This window comes from Psammomys obesus, unplaced genomic scaffold, assembly GCF_907164565.1.
Source record: "Psammomys obesus unplaced genomic scaffold, mPsaObe1.curated_primary_1811, whole genome shotgun sequence".
Classification (NCBI taxonomy): domain Eukaryota; kingdom Metazoa; phylum Chordata; class Mammalia; order Rodentia; family Muridae; genus Psammomys; species Psammomys obesus.
This window is the reverse complement of record NW_026596085.1, coordinates 2,218,579-2,235,833: the sequence shown is the minus strand read 5'-3', so window position 1 is coordinate 2,235,833 and position 17,255 is coordinate 2,218,579.

Genomic DNA, 17,255 nt, shown 5'->3' with positions numbered 1-17,255 from the left:
ACTTTATCTCCAGGTGGAGTGGCATGGCTTTTAAAAAAGATTTATTTTATTATTCATCCGTCACGTGTTCCCTAAAACTGGAATTACAGTTGTGAGCCACCATGTGGGTGCTTGGATTCCAATCCAGGTCTTCTAGAAGAACATCCAGTGCTCTTAACTGCTGAGCTGTCTCCACAGCCCCAGGAATGGATTCTCTCTCTCTCTTTTTAAGATTTCTTTAATTTATTATGTATACAGTATTCTGCATACATTTGTACCTACAGGAAAGAAGAGGGCACCAGATCTCATTATAGATGGTTGTGAGCCACCATGTGGTTGCTGGGAATTGAACTCAGGACCTCTCTGGAAGAGCAGCCAGTGCTCTTAACCTCTGAACCATCTCTCCAGCCCCAGCCCAAGAATGGTTCTTGATGACAGGAAAGGTGGCAGGTTTGAGGAAGAAGGCTTCTCGCTACCTTGTGGTGTAGAAATAGAGGCACCATCTCAGTCCCGGTGAGGAGAGGATTCTGGGGAAATGCAGGGCTGATCAGAATAAAGCCAAATGCCATCTCATTGGAGGTAAGCCATGAGATTTTAAAGATGAAAGCTGATTTTCTGTGGTTATCTCTCAGAATGGAGCTGGCATAGCCAGGACTGGTGGGACAAGCTTTTAGCCCAGCCTCTAGGGAGACTGAGGCAGTGCAGGGTTTTCACCAGAGAAGACTGCTTGGAAATGGATTTAAGAAAACAGAAAGAATTAGCTGGCCAGCAGCTACACTGGGTGTTCAGGATCCCGCTGTAGGACCACGCCTTTCTCAGGATGAGCTTTTAAGCACAAAAACCATGTTCTGGGTTGACGAACTTCAGGAAACAAGAACAGTCAGCCAGAAGCAGAGCCACAGAAGCCAAAAAGCAAGGTTAGGACATTTAGAGACTTTCCCGGAACTGTGGGCTGTGGTGGATTAGGCCTTTGTTTTTGTTTTGGCAGGTGGTGCTGTCTATGCGCTAACTTTGGTAGCTTGAATGGTATGGAGTCAATTGTGCTAAGATCTGGGGTCCTGTTACAGCAGGAAGGTCTCACGTTCAAGGTCTGTCTACAGGGACCAGATCTACTATAGTATATGCAAATTTCTAATGAAAGGGAGGCCCAAAATACAGCTCAGGTCAGAGAAGGCAATGTCTAAGGACTCTGTCCTGGGTGGCTGGGATGCGCTCAGTCGGTAGAGTGCTTGCCCAGTATACAGGCAGGCCCAGCACCACACAAGCCAGATAAATAGTGACTTCAAGGCCAGCCTGATCTATAGAGTAAGATCGTGTCTCCAATAGAGAAATAAGAAAAGTGAGCAAAAGCCCAAACTTATTTTCTGAGGGCTTGGTGAAACATTCTTTGTATCACAATAAATAAGCAAGCTAACCCCCTCCTGAGGGTTCATGCTAATTGTCAGTGGGAAGGTGAGTATGCCTTTTGGTACACCTCTGGAAGATTATCTTGGGTGCCTTGAGGTGCAAACGCCCAACACAGTGTGTGTGTGTGTGTGTGTGTGTGTGCGCGCGTGTGTGGCAGGACCCATTCCCTGGCTGGATCCTGGACTGTGGAAGTGGAGGAAAGGAATGAGCGGCAGCCTTCAATCACTGATTTTCCTGACTGTGGAAGGGATGTGATCCTGTTTCAAGCTTCTGCTGTTGGGACTTGCCTGGCAGGATGGACTGTTGTGGAGGAGGGGTCTCTGCAAACACCACTCCAGCAGAGTGTCTATCTTCGTGTAGCGAGAAGAAAGCCTGGTTGGTTCAAACATCAAAGAGTCCGACACTGGGCAGTTTATTTTAGGCATATTTAAGTAATGTACAATTTGGAAAAACGTTTCCTGCTCTAACACAATCGTGTGTGCACAGGAAAGCCTAAGGCATGATTTCATCGAGACTTGTCAAAGTACACGTTGCCTCTTCCATAAAGATGCGCTCTGCAGCTGGGCAGTGATAGCGCACGCCTTTAGTCCACGAGCTGGGGAGGCAGAGACAGGTGGATCAAGGTCGGGAACTCACAGAGATCCCCCTGCCTCCTGATTAAAGGCGTGTTCCACCATCACCTGGCAAAGATTTCTTTATTATTTATACAGCATTCTGCCTGCATGTGTGCATGCAGGCCAGCAGAGGGCACCAGATCTCATTCTAGATGGTTGTGAGCCACCATGTAGTTGCTGGGGATTGAACTCAGGACCTCTGGAAGAACAGAGGGCTCTTAACCTCTGAGCCATCTCTTCAGCCCCGGCATACTGCTCTTACAGAGGACTTAAGTTCTGTTCCCAGCACCCACATGACGGTGCATGATTGTCCTTAACTGCAGTTTCAAGGGATCCGACACACTCCTGTAGGGTCCCCTGACGCCCGTGCATACAGAGAAACACTGACACACAGTGTTCCAAAGAGTCTGACAAAAACAAAATCTCCAAGAGGAGGATACAGTTCAGCTGGTGGAACACTGGCCAGTCGGGTGCCGAGTCTTAGGGGCTGATCCTGAGCACAACACAAATCAGGTGTTAGCCCTTACAGAGGCTCAGTAGTTCAAGGTCCGCAGCAACCTATATACTTTGAGGCCCACCCAGGACATAGCAGACTGTACCAAGACGCAGTTTAAAAGACCTCCAACTCACCAAGGATATGCCATTAGCATACAGAATATTTGATTGTATTTGGGCGGAGAGATGCCTCAGCAGTTAAGACAGGTCTCCCAGAACGTAACATAGAAAGAGACCTCTGAAAGGATGGTTCCCAGTGCCCTCGCCCTCGCCTTGCTCCTGTGGAGACGGGGGCCTGAGAGGCAGGAAGGCCACGCGGGAAAACACAAGCAGGTCTCCCATCTCTGCAATAACAAACAGGCTTACGGTGAACTCTGGAAAGTTTCCACGAGAAATTAAAACCCGCTAACTGTCCACCCAGGGTTATTCTTATTTGAATGCACAGCCAGGGGCTGAACTCAGGCGTTTCCTTCCAAGATATTCCAGCAGGGGGCAGCAGAGGGCAGCGAACATAACGGATCTCGACGCTGGCAAGCATTTTCACAGTGTACGGGTGCTTTCCAACAGCTCGTTAAAAAGACTTGTTCGTGTGTCTGCGTGTTTTTCCTGCGTGTATGTATATGCACCGTGCGTTGGCCTGGCTGCCACAGTGGGCAGGTGAGGGGGTTGAGCGCCCTGGAACTGGCGTTAGGGATGGCCGTGAGCCACCGTACGGGAGCTGGGATTGGTTACCCGGGTCTCAAGAGCAGCTTGGCCGCCGAGCCATCTCTCCAGCCCCAAAACAAATCTCAAGAGAAGAAAGGATTTCCACCCAGCCAGACCCACATTTTTTCTCTTTATCAACTTTTAATCCTGTCTGGTGCGTCTCAGAAGCCGCCTTGAGAGCTCACGTCTGAAGGGAAGGGAGAGGGGTGTGGTGGCACAGTCCTGAGATACCAGGAGCGAGGGCTGCTGGGTAAAGGCTAGCCTCGGCTACGTAAGACCCAAACAGATTCCTTAAAAGCTCTCTGAGCAAAGGCCTGCCATGTTGTTTTCCTGGGAGATACAAAGGCCGGTTCACCGCCCAGAGGGCCCCAGCACAAGGACCAGTTCCACTCAAACTTTAGTTCTGAGCCATAAGCAGGGGTGACCCCCAGACAGCCTCACCCCCGCGTGGGCGCCAGCTCCAGCGAACCTTTTACTCCCGGCACATGCTAACGCCCCAGGTCCTGCGCAGCTGGCCCGGCATCCCCCGCACCTGCAGGGTGTGTGACTGTGGTCCATGATGAGGGTCTCTGGATGAGGCAGTGGAAACCGGCCTGCTCTTGCTGGGGTCGAGGCTCCTCGGCCGAGATGTGGCCGCTCTGTTCTGCAGGAAGGGTGCGGGGTGACGGCACCGTCGGAACTGTGGGAACTGCCCCATGGCTGCCGAGAATCTAGATGCAGTTCTCTTGGGAAGCCTGAGCCCACTCGACTGATTTTGTTTTTCAAGACAGGGTTTCTCTGTGTAGCCTTGGCTGTCCTGGACTCACTTTGCAGACCGGGCTGGCCTCGAACTCACAGAGATCCCGGTGCCTGTGCCTCCCGGAGTGCTGGGATTATAGGTGTGAGCCAAAGTGCCCAGCTGAGTGTTTGGACCTGCACAGATAGGTCCTGGGAACCTGGTTTGGGGGATAAAGGAATGAAGAAAGACACACAGGCAAAAGCATGAAAAGGCTGGGACAGGGTGGGCTGTGCTCACTGCCAGAGACCTAGACGGTCAGCAGCCTGGAAACGAGGGGAGGAGGAAGCTGGAGGCAATACATTCTATACACACCAACCAGGGCAGGGCTTTGGCGTTCCTGGGGTCGGAAGTGTTAGCATCCTTGACATGGTCAGACCATGCTTTTGTCAACACCACACATTTCCTCAGAACTTTATCTGCTCCACGCACTTAAATTAAACTGATCAAACTTATGACCCCTTCGGCCGTAGCCTCCTAAGGAGCTGTGTTAAAGACACACACCCACCACGGCCTGGCTTTTGCTTGTTTATCTTTTTCAGGTAGCTTTATTTATTTATTTTTTAATTTCTTTTTTTTTTAAGACAGGGTTTCTCTGTGTAGCCTTGGCTGTCCTAGACTTGCTTTATAGGCCAGGCTGGCCTTGAACTCACAGAGATCAGCCTGCCTCTGCCTCCCTGAGTGCTGGGATCACAGGCCTGCGCCACCTCACCGGTCACAGGCACAGCTTCACACGTCCTGCGTTGTGCTGGTTCCTGCCAGGTGACCTCCCATGAACACAGGTGTTCATCCTGATTTGTGGGTGCTCCCCCTCCGACTCGGGCCTCTGGGAACTCTCTGAACATTGGTTTGTTTGTGCAGCTGAGAACAGCAGTCTCCAGGACGGCACACTCGGATCTTTAAATAAATACAATGAACAGTTAAAACTTTCTTTCTCCATGCAGAAGATGGAGGCCAAGTCTTGGCCACATTGGCCACAGACCTGGCAACACCACCCTCCCTTCCCAGGATTCCCTGCTGGTCATGCCATCTCAGGACACCAAGGCTTCACTGCCTGTCCTTCAGCTTCCAAGTGTCTTCCCTCCCCCAACCCCTACACCCAATGTTCTGCCTTAGATTTCACCTTCTCCTCCCTTTGGCTCCCTTCCGTGAGGTCTCCCGAACCCCAAAGACCACCAAGGAGCCGATTCTGATGCAAACACAGTGGGGTTTTTGTTACAAGCTCCATGCTCAGGCCCACACTGTCACTGACACTCTACGTGAGTGTAGAGCCCTAGCTCAGGGAGAGAGGGTTTTTTTTTTTTTTTTTTTTTTTTAGGGTTACAGCAAGGTTCCGAGAATTTCCAGTTTAGCGGTTACATGATTGGATGACATTCAGCAAGGGCAAGCTTGTTACAATGTGATTGGCTAACTAACATAACTAGCATCTAGACCAGGAATGTTAGGTATTTTCTGTGCCTTGAATGTTCTACTATGGTGGGCTGCCCAGCACAGATGCCCCATCCTGAGATAAGATACCTTCCCGCTTTTGTGGTTACCTCCAGGCTATTCCTTGGGTAGGGAATTTTATTGTCTTGTTCCTGGAGTTGGGGACCTATGACCTGGGGGGGGGGGGTGACTTTGGGAGGGGGGTTAAGGCCTGGTCCTCTCAGTATCTTCCCCAGATGTGCATAAAACCTCTCCCTAGCTTTATTGACAGTGTGATCGAATGGAACATCCCTGATCCTGAAGACCTTGGGGTCCACTGCCAGGTCAATTCCACATTCAGTCAATGCTTTCCAAGGACTTTCTTTACCAAGTAAGTAAGCAAGCCCAGGTGGGTGAAACTGTTGCATAAAACTGGGTCTGCTTCTAGCAGCATTAGCCCCCAGGGGCCCCTGAAGAAGATGCTCACACACCCAGGAGAACAGAGTGAGACTCTAGCAATGAGTGAACAAGCAGTCAGAAAACTAGAAAGCCAGCGTGGTTTGGTTTGGTTTTAATATTTTTTCGTGTACATGAATGCTCTATCTTCATGTATACCTACAGGAAGAGAACATCAGATCTCAATACAGATGATTATGAGCCACCATGTGGTTGCTGGGAATTGAACTTAGGACCCCTGGAAGAGCAGCCAGTGCTCTTAACCGCTGAGCCATCTCTCCAGCCCTTGGTTTGTTTTTTTTTTTTTTTTTTAAATCTCTGTGTTGGTTTGTGTTTTGAGACAGACTCATTTTCAACCCAGACAGGTCTAGAGAGATCACTTCGTAGCTCAGGCTGGCTTTAAACTCATAGCGGTCCCAAGTGAGGGGTCAGAGTCATGGGCTGCTAGGCCTGACAATAGAAACTGACACACAGGTTGGCACTGTTCTAGGGTGAAGAGGTCCCACAGTTCTTCCAGAGACTCCCAGTTCAGTTCCAAGCACCCACTTTGGGTGGTGACTCAAAGCCACTAAAACTTGTGTCCTAGGGAGATTGGTAGCACTTTTCTGGCCTCAGCTGGCACGTACACACATAATTAAATAATGCATAATTAGAAACAGCTGGTGGTGGCGCACATCTTTAGTCCCAGCACTTGGGTGGCAAAGGTGGATCTCTGAGTTCAAGGTCAGCCTGGTCTACAGAGTGAGTTCCAGGACAGCCAGGGCTATACAGAGAGACCCTGTCTCAAAACAACAACAACAAAAACCAGAAAATAAACAAATTATACATTTATAATGATGGAAATAAGTCATCAGGAGAGCCAGGTGGGCCTATCCTGAGGCAGAAAGGCAGAATTTCCCTTTTTCTATTTCCTGTCTCTTGTTTTCCAGATGCTGGCCTGTACCTTTTCTGATGCTTTGGGCTTCCTTCCTTCCCTCACTCCCCACCGTGTGGCCACTTGTCCACCATGTCTGCTGACCTTGTGTGGCTGTTTTCCTCATCTCCTCCATCGTTTTGTCTCTTCCTCTATGTTTAGTTTGCTGTGTTGTTGAGACACGGGGGGTCACCTCATAGACCAGACTGGCCTTGAGTTCACAGATATGGCCATACCTCTGCCTCCTGAATGCTGGGATTAAGGATGGGAACCCCACACCTGCCTCTCCTCTATTCTTGTCCTCGGGGAAGCTGCTGATATTTACAGCCCGTAAAAATAAGGCTTTAAAAACGGAAATGGGGGCAGGGTAGTAGCATGAGCCTTTAATTCCGGCAGAGGCAGGCAGAAGGTCGAGTTTTAGGCTAGCCTGGTCTACATAGCAAGTTCTAGTCCAGTCTAGTAATAGTGGGACTCGGTCTCACAGTTAAATTTAATCTGACTTTAAAAAGAAGTCAGACACAGTGACACATGCCTATAATTCTATCACTTAGGAAGCTGAGGCAGGAGGCTTGCCATGAGTTTGAGGTCATGCTGAATTATGAAGTGTATTCTCTAAAGGTGCCTTCAGGTCTCTGTTAGAGCAAAGCTGGGAGAGAAGTGAAGCAGGACTCTAGGAACCTCGCACCCTCTCAGTCCCAGCGGTGGCTCAAGGGATGCTGTTAGCCAGATGTTTTCTCCTCTCTGCTTTCCTGTACTTCTCTGACTTGCCAACTTGATAACACTTTATGCCTAGAACTAGCCACACCCACAGGAGCTGCTCATCACTATTGGCCACACCCACAAGAGCCCCCCATCACTCTTCTCTGGATGCCCCAGGCAGGTACCCTGCACCATTTCTTTAGAGCTCCCCATAAAAGGCTCAGCAACTGGACTCAGAGTTCAGATATTTGTGCTTGGCAGCGAGCAAGGGAAAATTATTTTAGAGATGACCTTTCCCTTAACAGTCAGCTTATTCTATAATAGGGCTTTGAGAGTTTGTGGGTATTCTTTGAAAAGTAAGAACCAGATTGAAGTTTTTAGATCCGAGAGATAAGCTATTTTGAAACCCTTGGTGGGCAGATCACACGAGGCAAGAGTTTAAGGACAGCCTGAGTGGTCAAGTCATCCACCTCAGAAACTGTAATAACATATTTAAAAATGCCACACACAACAGATCTGATAAGAAGAGATGGAGAGAGAAATAAGAGACAGAGACAGACAAAGAGACAGTGGAACAGCATAGAAGGGACAGAGGGGGGGTAGCCTCCCCCCTTTCCAGAAAAGGTCAGAGAGAGCAGAGAAGGGGAGAGAAACCAAGAGATGGCTGGTCAGTGGATGAAGGCACTTATTTGTTGTGGAGCCTGGAAACCTGAGTTTGACTTTTCAGGTCCATGTGGTGGAAGGAGAGAATTGATGTTTCCTGCAAGTTGTCCTGTGATGTTCCCCCTTAAGCCATACACACACATTCCCATATAAATCCTTAAGTGCTTCTTAAAATACAGTAAAAAGAAGGCTGGGACAGTACAGCTCAGTGGTAGAGGCTTACCCAGCACGGAGGCCCTCAGGTGGTCCTGGATAAGAAAACGAATGGAGCAAGAATGGCCAGCAAGCCAGTAAACCTCGTTCCTCCATGACCATGACCTCTGCTTTGGTTCCAGCCTCCAGGTTTCTGCTTGAGTTCCTGCCTTGACTGCCTCGATGATACAGCACCACATGGGATCTAAACAAACCCTTTCCTGCCCAAGTTGCTCTTTGTTAGTGTTTAGTCAAAGCAACAGAAAGCAAACTAGGAAAAAAACACACTGAGAAGAAAGGGTACTGTAACAGGGACCTGAGGTCTTAGCACAACTGACTCCATGATGGAAGCACCATTCAGGTCTCAATATGAAGACAGCATCACCTCACAACATGAAAACAAAGGCCTAATCCATCAAAGTCCACAGTTCTGGCAACATCTCTACATGTCTTGACCTTGCCTTTTGGCTTCTATAGCTCTGCTTCTGGCCTTCTGTTTTTGTCCACTGAAGTATGTCAACCCAGAACACGGTTTTTGTGCTTGAAAGCTTACTCCAAGCTGGATGGTGGTGACAAAGGCCTTTAATCCTGGTACTCAGGGGGCAGGTGGATCTCTGGGAGTTTGAGGTCAGCCTGGTCTACAGAATGAGCTCCAGGACAGCAAGGACTACACAGAAAAACCCTGTTTCCAAAAACCCACAACAAAAACAAATCAAAAGAAAAGGCTCAGGGCTACACTGGGATCCCAAATACCCAGTGTAGTCAATGACAGCTAATAAAGACTTTCTATTGGCTTAAACCCACGTCGGAGCAGGAGCAGTCTTCTCTGGTAGGTACCCCACAATGGGGGACTGGCACTCAGGAACTGGCACTCAGGAACTGGCATAAGCAAAGACATAGGCCCGGAAGAGTGCCAAGCAGGAGCTGACCGCTGAAGGACTGGCAGGGAGTGATGATGGCAAAGACTCTAGGCTTCTTACACGGATGTGTGAATTGGGAGGAGTGATCCTCAGAACAGAAGGAACTACAGTTAAAATTCTAACTCAGTAGCGCCTGTGGTGGCGAATGCCTGTAAACCCAGCACGCAGGGAGGCAGAGGCAGGAGGAGCTCTGTGAATTCGAAGCCAGTCTGGTCCACAAAGTGGGTTCCAGGACAGCCAAGGCTACAGAGAGAGCCTGTAAAACACACACACACACAGCATAATATACTGTGGTGGTGTAAACAGGAGTGCCTGCAAGGGACTGGCACTAGCAGGAGGTGTGTCCTTGCTGGAGGAAGTGTGTCCCTATGGGGTGGGCTTTGAGGTCCCCTGTGCTCAGGCTCTGCCCAGTGGGGGGGACACAGACTCCTGCTGCTTTCCAATCAAGATGTAGGACTCAAGGCCCCTCCAGCACCACGCGAGTCTGGACGCTGCCAAGGTTCGTGCCATGACCACAGTGGACCGACCCTCTGGTGCCAGCGCAGATTAAACGTTCTCCTTTATAAGAGCTGCCCCGGCCGCGGTGTCTCCTCACAGCAATAGAACCCTAACTATGACGACACTGAGTGAGTAACTTTCACCAAAAGCTTGGAGCCATATTGTTTCAATTGTAGAAAATATGACTTGAGGGCTTGCAAGATGTCCCAGTGGATAAAAAGCTCAGTTGCCTAGTAACCTGAGTTCAGTCCGGGATCCACAGGATGGGAAGGAGAAACCGGGTTCCCATAGCCTAGAGCTCATTGGTCAGCTAGCCTCGCCAATCCGCCAACTGCAGGTTCAGTGAGCAATCCTGTCTCCAGAAGAAAACAAAACGACAACAAAACCCGCTAGCAGCACAATAGCAACAATCCTAAATATAATAAATGAGTCTGCCTGGTAGAGGTGGTCCACGCCTTTGATCCCGGCAGCGGAAGGCAGGAGCCTGCAGATCTGTGAGTTGACGGCTAGCCTGCTCTACAGAGTGAGCTGGCCAGATAGACGTGTGTGTGTGTGTGGGCGTGCGTGTGCGTGTGCGTGTGTGTGTGTGTGTTTGTGTGTGTTGCCCTGTGGGTGCTGGGGGACTGGCTTCAGGTAGTCTTCGTGAACCCGGAGCTCACTGATTGGCTAGGCTAGCTGGCCAATGAGCTCTCAGGACCGACTCCATCTCTGCCGCAGGCCCAGCTTTTACACGGTGGGTGCTGACTGTCAGACTTAGGTTCTCACGTTTTCGGGGCAGACACTTAGATTGAGTCATGTTCCCAACCCAAATACACTTCTTCATCCTCTCTCCCTCACTCCTCTGTCTGTGGGTCTCTCTCTCTCTCTCTCTCTCTCTCTCTCTCTCTCTTTGTGTGTCTTTTTTTCTTCCTTTAAACATTTTTCAAAATATTTATCTATTTTTAGTTTTTGAGACAGGGTTTCTCTGTGTAGCCCTGGCTGTCCTGGACTCACTCTGTAGACCAGGCTGGCCTCAAACTCATAGAGATCTGTCTGCCTCTGCCTCCCAAGCGCTGGGATGGAAGGCGTGCGCCACCGCCACACGGGTCGTATTCTTTTCTTTTAAGACAAGGGTCTCCTATGGCTCCAGTTAGTTTCACGTTCCATACGTGGCTGGAAAGTCTTGATCCTCCTGATACCTCCCGAGGGCTTAGAGGCCTGAGCCTCAATGCGCGGCACCAGCTCATCTTCAAGATTGAGAACACGTCTACGGGGCTTCCCAGCCTCTCCCCCGGGGCCTCTGCTGTCCCCACACAAAGGCTGCTTGTGAATTTGTCAGGGAGTAAAACGAGGCACTGTTAGTGTTTCTCCATCTCCCCTCAAACACCCCCCCTCCCGTCTGTGTCCGTCAGGCACACACCTGCAATCTGTGAGGCCAGGCAGGAAAATCGTGAGTTCAAAGTCAACCTCAGCTACATAGAGTTTGAGACCAGCGGACTGCACGAGACCCTGCCAGGGTGAGAGAGGAGATTGCCTTCCATTAGGCACAAATACCCACACGTCGGGGAGCCAAGGGAGAGGTGTCCTTCTGCTGAGAGGGCCGAGCGCCATCGTGAAAGAGGGTAACCTTGGCTGTTGTGCGTTTGCTGGGCACGGAGCTAAATTTTCAGCGGTTCCAAGCGGCCACAGTGTTTTCATCTCAAATTCCACGTATTTTGTTTGGCTATGTCCCCCCCCCCTTCTCCATTCTTTATTTTCCGTCTCCATTTCTAACCACTAAATTGAGGCTTAGTTTCTGACCTGGGAAAAACCACCAACCTCAGTTTCGTAAGGAGGAACATTTGAAAATGTGAAAGGGTGGAAAAAAGTAAAAGCTGGGGCCGGAGACAGGGCTCCGCGACTGAGTTCTTGCTGTCCTTGCAGAGGACCTCAGAGGGCACATGCGTATCATGCACAGAAGTTTTTACAGGCACGTGTCCATACACATTTATAATAAACCAACAAATATGAAAGTTTAAGATGGATGTGGTGTCTGAGGCCTTGTAATTCTAGCATTGAGAAGGCTGGGGTAGAAGAGTCAGCCTAGGCTACATAATAGATTCTAGAACAGCTTAGTCTACAGAGGGAGACCCTATTTCATAAATAAAAATTAGGAGGGAAAAGAATGGAAACAAAAAGGACTTTGGATAGTTGTGATGGTACACAGCTAATCCTAGCCCTTGGAAATGGAGGCAGGAGGATCAGGAGTTTGAGGCTAGCCTGGGCTACATAAGACTCTGTCTCAGAATAAAAATAACAAACCAGGTGTGGTAGCACGTGTTTTCCTCTCAGCACTCAGAAGGAAAAGACAGGTTGACCTTCGCGAGTTCAAGACCAGCCTGGTCCACATATGAGAGGTCCAGACCTGCCAGGACCAAGTAGTGAAACCCTATCTCAAAACAAAACAAAACCATCTCCCCCAAGAAACCCAAACCATTTAGAATTTACACAGACCTCAAAGTAGTCCACGAGTCAAAGAAATCATTAGGAATCTTAAAAACATTTTGAATTGAGTGAAAATAAAACTACAACTTATCAAAATGTATGTGAAGCAGAAACTATACAGAAGGAACAAGATTTATGGGAAGCACCTGGACATACTTAGAAAGACACATATGTGCAAGAAGATACAAGTCACAGGATTGTGTAAAACATATATTTGGCCTTTGTTTCCTCGAATGTAACTCACAAGATCTCTGGAGTCTCCAAATCCATATGTGTCTCTGTGTGCTAATGACTGATTCATATCTGATCAGGACCAGCGTCAGGGCTGGTGGGCACATGAAAGACTAGAAGAGGTAGGAAGATCTGTCCTCACCCCTCGTGAGGGCTAGTTTTATTTTTTTAATTTATTATGTATACAGCATTCTGCATGCATATAACACTTGCACGCCAGAAGAGGGCACCAAACCTTATTATAGATGGTTTTGAACCACCATGTGGGTGCTGGGAATTGAACTCAGGACCATTTGGAAGAGCAGCCAGTGCTCTTAACCTCTGAGCCATCTCTCCAGCCCCCCCCCTCCCACTGGCTAGTTTTATTAACTTGACACAGGAGCTAGAGTTACCTGAAAGGAGAAAACTTTAACTGAGGAAATGCCTCCATGAGATCCAGCGGTAAGGCATTTTCTCAGTTAGTGATCAATAGGGGAGGGCCCAGCCCATTGTGGGTGGTGCCATTCCTGGGCTGGTGCCCCTGGGTTCTATTAGAAATCAACCTGGACAGCCCTGGGGAGCAAACCAGTAAGCAGCACCCTCCATGGCCTCTGCATCATCTCCTGCCTGCAGGTTCCTGCCCTGTTTGAGTTCCTGCCCTGACGTCCTTCAGTGATGAACAGTGATATGGAAGTGTGAGCTGAATAAACCCTTTCCTCCCCAGCCTGCCTGTTGGTCATGGTGTTTTGTTGCAGCAATAGAAACCCTGAGTAGGACAAGTTGGTGCCGGGACAGACCTGACCATGTTTGGAGGAGGATTGTGGGAGGGCTAGAAAAAGCCTTTGAGTGTGTTGAGAGAACATGGCGTGGTGTGCTCTGTGGGAAGTTGAAAGATAAGAAGGCTGAGAGCCCAGCAGAGGCCTGGCTTGTGACGTTTCAGAGGGAAGTTTAAAGAGGCTGTGGCTCTGGTTAGCTGGGGCTGAAGAACTGGCTGTGACTAACAAGATACCAAAGTTCCTAGAGCGAAACTTTTACTCAGCCGAGATACTCCATGCTTTCCGGCTGGAGCAAGAGTTTAGCGGTGACTTAGAAGAGACCAACATCACTGAGGTGGACTCTGGGAAGTGTTTCCTGAGAGTCAGCACACAGAATCTGTGTTCCAGAGGCGGCCACAGCTGTGCCTCATGCTGGCAGCTGGACTTGGTAATGTGTAAGAGTCACCCAGGTGGTACCGGTTCTGAAGGCATGAAGGGGTCATGGAAAGCAGCCGAGGCTTGGCACTGTGAGAAGCCAGGAGAGGCCATCGGGGAAGCTGCAACCTCAGTGGCAGTTGAAGATCCAGACTGAAGGGGTCACACAGAGAAGTCGAGGCTTGGCACCAGGAAGAAAGCCTGTGAGGGGTGGTTGGTGAAACTGCAACTCAGCCCCGTTGAGCAGAAGACCCCAGCATTCGGAGATGCCGGTGCCATGGTATTGCTGTAACCTACTTAAACTCTGTAGCCGCTCTGTTGAGACCCACTTTAGTTCTTAGCGCATCTATGGCTCCTCTGTTAACACCTGCTGTGGCCTTTAGCATATCAGAAGCCATTTTGCCTCCAAAGGTCCATTTTGATTATAAGGTGAAATTAAGTTCAAGTTCTCAGGCCTGTGTGCCCGAGACCAGGACACAATTCAATAGTTCATACTTGCTGCTTAGAATAAAACAATAGATGATAAATGCATATTTAACTCAAGCAGAACTTGAGTTAAAGATCATATCCTGCTATGTTCCTTACTCCCAGAAAGCTGGAAAGCCCCTAAGGGCTTCCCTACCCTACATCCCAGCCAATCAGTTTAAAGTGCTTTGTCTAGCTACCTAGATACAACACAAAACACTGGGACAAAATCTATTCTGTTTACCTTGTCAAAATGAGTAATGCTGCCTCCCTCGCTTCCTACACCTGGTTACCTGGTTGTTAACCTGCCTGGCTCCCGAGTCCAGATTATGTTCCTGACCAGTCAGTTTTTGTTCAGTGTTCAATAAACTTCCACCAGTCTGAGCCTGGTGTCCGAGTGGTCAGCGTGTGGCTATTCCTGAACCCAGAACAGGATGACCACCAAGAAAGGCAGCAGCAGTGGGAGGAGCCAGCCAGGTCTTAGAAGACAGCTGTGTGCGCTGTGGAGGGCAGAGCTGAGAAGCGACCCACGCCCTTTGGAGGAGTCCAGAGACTGTGAGTGAATCCCAGATATTGGACAGTTGGAATTTGGTTTTGCTTTGCTTTGATTGTGGCTGTGCCCTGATTCTTTTGTTTGTTTTTCAAGACAGGGTTTTTTCTTTTATCAGAGCCTTGGCTGTCCTGGACTTGCTTTGTAGACCAGGCTGGCCTAGAACTCAGTGACCCACCTGCCTCTGCCTCCCAAGCACTGGGACTGAGGGTGTGTGCCACCCCACTTGGCTGTGCCTTCGTTTTTCCCCCTCTTGCAGTAAGAAGGAAATGGATTGATTTATATTTTACTGGAGCCCACGATTGACAGACTTTGAATTTTAAAAGACTTTAGACTTTAAAAGAAATGGCTTTTTAAAAAAGGATTTTATTCTCTGTGCATTGGTATGAAGGTGTCAGAGTCCATGGTACTGGAGTTACAGACAGTTGTGAGCTGCCATGTGGTTGCTGGGAATTGAACCTGGGTCCTTTGGAAGGGCAGACAGTGCTCTTAACCACAGAGCCATCTCTACAGCCCTGAAATTGGCTTTTTTAAAGGGTCTGAAATTTTAATGTTCTTGAATTTTTTTTTTTTTTTTTATGTAGGCTTAGATTTTTTAAAAACCTGCTTTATTTAGAGTCCTTAAACGCCCCTACTTCCCTTGACATCCCTTGACCCTAGTGAGGAGATAAGCAGGTTAGTAGGGACAAGGAAGAGCTCTCTAGCTACTTCCTGCTGGTTAGGGCCTCTGGGTTCTTCAGGGCAACCCCAATCCCAGTCATCGGATTCAGATGTCTGGTCAAACAGCAAAGTGTAGCAGCAAGCTCGAAAAGCTCTCTGGAGCCTTTCTCTCTAGGAGCTTCTCAAAGCGAAGCAAAGTGATGAGAAGCGGCTCAAAACCAAGTGAACTGACGCAAATCGACCTCTCTCTGTCTGTGGGCTCTTATTTATATGTTCTCAGAGTCGAAACAAGGATGTTTTCCGGCTGGCAAAAACCACTCGCAGAGACAGTTTCCAGCTGGAAAACATCGCTCACCCTCTCACAAAAATCACGCCCCCACAGGAGTCTGTTTTCAGTGGTGGAAAAAGCATTCCCACATTTCACATTTGGGACCAAGACAAAAAAGCACATTCACATAACACAACTGACTTTTTCAAGAAACCAAAACTTCCACTACATTGTTTGTTTGTTTGTTTGTTTTGAGCAGGGTTTCTTTGTGTAGCCTTGGCTGTCCTGGACTCACTTTGTAGACCAGGCTGGCCTTAAACTCACAACGCTCCGCCCTCCTCTGCTTCTCAGAGTGCTGGGATTACAGGCACGTGTTACAACTTCACGCTCTTCTGTTTCAATTTGTAAAGACTGTGGGACTTTTAAAGTTATTTGTTTCTTTCTGGTTTATTTATTTATTTAATCATTTCACAGCCTCCTCTCTTCCCAGCCTCCATCATCACGATACCCCCCCATGCTCCCTTTCCATTTTCTCAGAGAAGGGGGGTCCCCCATGGGCTCTCACCCATCCTGTCACATCAAGTCAGTAGGACTAAGTGCATCTTCTTCCATTGAGGCCTGTGATCTCAGCACTTGGAAGGCAGAGGAAGAAGGATCTCTATACGTTAGAGGCCAGCCAGGTCTACAAAGCGAGTCCAGGACAGCCAGGGCTACACAGAGAAACGCTGTCTCGGAAAAACAAAACAAAGAGACCCCGACTGCTCCAGAGCAATATCCCCTACCCCTTACACGTGGGAAACTTGGCCCACCTGTAGCTGGGCCTTCCCGGAGCTCCTGGCAGTTTTAACAGCTCAGAAATTTTGCGTGCTTATCACCGATGGAGAAGCCTGCTGCCTTCTGCTGTCTTATCTACTTCCCCTCCCCGAGGTGCCTTCCACAGGGCACCTCAGCCCGTCCTGTCCTCAGAGCTAACAGGGTCTGCCTCACAGAGAGACTGCCACCCCCATCAACCTGGCTTCTTCCTCTTTTGATCCCCTAACAATGTATTAGGAGTGGGACCACGTGAGCTACCAAGACCCTGGCAGGAAGGGGCAAACTAGCGCCAGGAACACGGGTCCCATAGCTTGTCGGGTGGCCCATAGTTCGCATTAATTTTTTCCTCACTGTCCATGTCGGCTTACTACTATTCATTTATCAGAAGAAGGAGGGAGACGGCCAAGCAACCTGAATTTTAAGTTTGTTTCTTTGTTTTGAACACAAAGGAATTTGTTTCCCCTCTGCAGTCTGAGAGCCAGGCTGGGTCCCCTGGGCTCGGTACAAATACACAGAGCTGCGGAGGGAACAGTCTAAGTTGATTTTTGTAGCTACAAGCTGTTCCACATCGAGTATTTACAAGGTCAGCAGGGACCACGGCTTACTGAAACCGAGAACTATGTAATTTAAAATGAGGAAATCTTGATCTACCAGGAACACGAGACCTTTTAGGGTTTCTAAATAGCTTATATTCCAGACTCTGTTGGGACAAAATATGCTGGAGGGGCAGGAAAAAGGACATGGCCTGCCATACAGGGTAAACTAGCAAAGAGCTTTCAAAATAAAGGCCTGTGAGTGTGGCTCTCCTTCCTTCATATCTCCTGAGGGGCCGGCCGTTCCATAGTGGGATGATTAGATGTGGTTAGAGTAGTATATAATAAATATATAAATATATATATACATAGAACATAAA